The sequence below is a fragment of the Hylaeus volcanicus genome, chromosome 7 (assembly GCF_026283585.1).
Source record: "Hylaeus volcanicus isolate JK05 chromosome 7, UHH_iyHylVolc1.0_haploid, whole genome shotgun sequence".
In the NCBI taxonomy this organism is placed as follows: domain Eukaryota; kingdom Metazoa; phylum Arthropoda; class Insecta; order Hymenoptera; family Colletidae; genus Hylaeus; species Hylaeus volcanicus.
The window spans coordinates 6965861-6970020 of NC_071982.1; the positions used below are offsets into that span (position 1 = coordinate 6965861).

A 4160-nucleotide genomic window follows, 5' to 3' on the forward strand; every position below is an offset into this window, starting at 1 on the left:
AAGTATCTTGTACAATATTGCTTTTACAAATTCAATCGAGCCCAAATCGATTTGTTTAGTAGCTCAATCACGCAATTTTTACGAGATATCTTATTCAATCTTGCTCTTTACAAACGTCCAACGAACATGAATCGACTGGTTACAAAATTCATACCCGTCGTAAAACATTGTTATTTCTAATTCTGTGATTCAAGTATCGCGCACCGACGTGCCGTGAAAGTATCGCGGTGCAAGCCAGGTCGGTTAATTAATAAAATTTTCGAAAGTCTCGATGAAAGCCCGATAGATCGGTGATCCGTCGGCGCGGCGCACGCTCGCGTAGTCATGCGTGTGATCGCGATTGCATAATTGCGAAATTGAATGTGCAGCTAGATAGGTTCGATCGGAAAACTACCGACGCACGATACTGTCGAGAATGATTTCCGCGTTTCCGTTGCAACCGGACGCCTCGAAGATCCACCGAGACGATCTCGACGCTTTAGCAAGCAAATGTTAATTAACGATTCTTTAACTGTTTACCGAGAAAACCGCTCGAGGCTGCAACGACCAGCTGACTTTTTACCTTGCATCGGGCATTACTGTATACAGATTAGCGAAAATTAAGAGGTTAACCCTCTGATCGCGCGACGATTTTTGTTGGAAATTCTGAGATGGAAGAGGCGTGAATTTAAAAAAAAAATATCAGCTTATAGGGAACGATAAGACGCAACTTTTTTGTATGTACAGTTCATTCGTACGACGTTTAGTTTCGGAGATAAAAATTGAAAACTCAGAGACCTGTTTCCTGAGATCTCGCAGTGGTCTAATCCCATTACTGTTGTCTTGAAGAAAAAAGAAACAACAGTCGAACAATCGAATTTGAAAAAAATATCACTTTATAGGTAATGACAAAACGAAACTTTTTTGTATGTACAGTTTTTTCATACGACGTTTAATTTCGGAGATAAAAATTGAAAACTTAGAAGCCCTATTTCCTTAAATTCACTTTTTGCAACAAAGTTCTAACTTTTCAATTTTTATTTTCGAAACTAAGCGTCCTATGAATAAACTGTAAATATAGAAAAGTTTCGTCTCATCATCCCCCTTAAGGTGATATTTTTAAAAAATTTATTTAACGAGCACAAAAATTTCTCTGAGCCCATCCTATACGCTCATCGCAGTCAAACGGTTAATTGCGTTAAATTTGCTATTTTGCAAGCTATCCATTTTTTGAATAGCGTTCGAGAGTCGAGTAGGGTTGAAACAGTAAAAACTTGTCTAAACAACATTAGACTCTATCTCAAAATTGTACTCGTCCTCGAGGGAGCTCGAGCTACGTTTGCTTCGTGAGAATTAATTAATTTAATATTCAAGCGTAACGCTCGATATTCCAACGTTTGATCCCCGAGCAAAATATTGCGCGTTCAAGTGTTTAAGATACGACGTCACACGAGTAGTAAAACTGGTCTGGGTGTCTTATTCGCAACCTACTTCTCGTCTGTACAAATATTTGATGTTTGATATCGTGAGGGTACAACTATCATCGAACACTGATAAAAAAAGCGAATGCACTCGATAGCAGATAGTGCGATACCATAACAAAGATATCGAATCGAGCGCGAAACCAAGTGATTCACGCAGTTTTCTTTTCAACTCTGTTTAACGATAACCTAAAGTAGATCGCTGCAACGCACTATACCTAGGATTTTATGCATTTATGAAACTAGAGAATATAATAAACACATACTAGACATAACCAAAAAGTGCGAGAACTTATGCAAAACAAGAGAACAGTATTATCATATTAATTGTAGAATATACAGGATGTTCCAAAAATGTTGGAGGTCCTTGAAAGGAGTGATTCGGGAGGTGATTTGAAACAACTTTTCCCTCAGCGAAAATGTTGCCCGAGGCTTCGTTGAGGAGATATTAACAGAAAACCCCGACCAATCAGAGCGGTGGAGCGCCCGCAGTGGCGTAGACTACTCGCGCTCTGATTGGTCGGGGTTGTTCTGTTAATATCTCCTCAACGAGGCCTCGGACAACATTTTCGCTGAGGAAAAAATTGCTTCAAATCACCCTCCGAACCACATCTTTCAAGGACCTCCGTTTCTGGGACACTCTGTATATCCTTCTCCCAATCTGTAATTCATTTAGTAAGTAATAAAAAGGAATCGTATAAAAAATGCTTGTTTGGGGCCTGTCACAATGTCGTTCCCCCTTAAATAATCGAATCGTATTAAAATAGTTAAAACTAATATTAAAATAGATAAATCAATGATCTCCAACATTTTTGGAACACCCTGTATTCAACATAAATCGTATCTTTTTTTTGCCCATATTACTACGCCCATGCTACCACGCCTCCCTAAACAAAATTAAATATATACAAATGTACAAAAAAAAAAACACAAATAAACATTCATTAACCGAATTTTACTGATACGTTACAAAATTTCATTTATTTCTAAACATCTACAATTTTTCTTCTTAGAAAGTTTCTGGCGCCTCCCAGTTTGGAAATCGCTGCAATGTACCATAAACGCATAAAATCCGCAGTGTAATTGTAACTCGACAGAGATTCGTTTGATGTAGATATCAAGAGCCTCTCGCGTCGTTTAGAACATTCCTGAGTTACGTATCAAACACACAGATTCAAGAAACATTTATCAAGCGTATACCCAAGTCTCAGCAGAGACACTGTATCGGCCTCCAATGGATTTCGAGTATCGAACAGAGGAATCAGCTGTGCAAAAAGTCTCCCTGCTACGATTCCAGTTTCCAATACTTTCTCTTGCCCTAATGTCTTCATAACCGGCGAATAGCCGTGGAAAGGAAGCCAATGTACTCGGTTCTTGCGCTTGAGCTCCGTGACCCGAAGAAACGTTGCATTTTTCTATTATTTTCACCCGCTGCGTTTCGTCACGAATAGTCCAGTTACGGTTATTCACTTTTCGTTGAGAAACAGAAACGCGCGGGTCGCGGTTCGGTGATTTCTCGGGGACCGCGAGTAAATTCTTCGAGTTAGGCTCGCGATCCATCTTACTGCAACTGGGACCATTCGAATAAATTAGTGTTTGAATATTTTAGTATTCGAACGTTACTGCTTGAATATTGTATTACCGATTGACCTCTGTTACTGAAATAATATCTTTTGAAAATTGCATGATTTAGTCGATGAACGAATTAATTTGATTGCATTTGTAAAAGCAATATTGTAAAAGATATCTTGTAAAAATTGTGCGATTGTGGTAATAAAAACAAATCAATTTGGACTCGTTGAAAGTTGTAAAAGCGAGATTGTTACAAAATCGATCGAGTAGAAATAATTTGCTCGGTAGTCGTAGAAAAACTTTCGAAACAGACAGTAAAACTTTTGCAGCCACGTGCACGTGTCTATCTACATGCGTTTTCTCTAAAACGATTATATGCTGGTTGCCGATCGGTTAGTTACCGTCTCCGCTCGCCTTCCGATGTGTTTACCTGTCGGATATGTACATAGAGGTGCGTACAGAATATACAATCGATGAACAATGCGTCAACATTAACGCATTCGTTCGCAGAAAAAAAATTCGAACAAGCAAACCGAAAAAATTATTAGGCCTGCTTCCATGAAACTAATCACGGTCGGGTGTGCGGTTAGAGTTTGTGTCATGTGTGCGACAGTTACCGCATTACGTTACATTTCTTGATGCGCTGCGCAAACTATAAATAGAGTCCGCTTCAAAGTGGCCTCAACTGCGTCGAAACGACGGGTCGTTTAACAGTGTTTTTTCAACACACGCAGTGGCTGCATATTGTTCTTTGGCTTCCTCATGGGATTCGGGTCATTGAAAACAGGTAAACGAAGGTCGAATTTTAAACGCCACCTTGAAATTGTACAGAATACTGTATTTTTATATAACTCGTCTAACAAACCAACTAACCAATTTCTGTTTTTATTCGACTAACTCCGAGTCCAAGTGGGTGTGTTTCATTCAAAGCAAACCGTGCTATAGGAAAGATTCTATAGTTACACAGAATATATAGTTCTGTATACAGTCAGTGTAATAGTGTACAAGAAGCAATTCAAAATAAAACTTCATGTATAAATTTTGGGGGAAGGAATAATTAATCAACATTTCTACATATTTTTAGAATTTGTCTAAATTTAAGTTCTATATACAGTCAGTGTAATAGTG

General features: G+C 38.6%; 2 protein-coding genes across 5 annotated transcripts in view; one reads left to right on the plus strand and one right to left on the minus strand.

Annotated features, from left to right (window-relative positions):
- LOC128879974 (BTB/POZ domain-containing protein 7) overlaps positions 1-4160 on the minus strand; it is a 32919-nt gene that overhangs the window by 10997 nt on the left and 17762 nt on the right. The window lies entirely within an intron of this gene.
- The window catches only part of LOC128879975 (uncharacterized), a 15716-nt gene that overhangs the window by 1258 nt on the left and 10298 nt on the right, over positions 1-4160 (plus strand). The window contains exon 1 of one of the 2 annotated variants that reach the window (XM_054129563.1): positions 3734-3819. The exons of the other annotated variant lie outside the window; for it this stretch is intronic. The gene's annotated coding sequence lies outside the window, so the exon portion shown is untranslated. Of the gene's footprint in view, positions 1-3733; positions 3820-4160 lie in introns of those variants that run through there. 2 annotated transcript variants of the gene reach the window in all.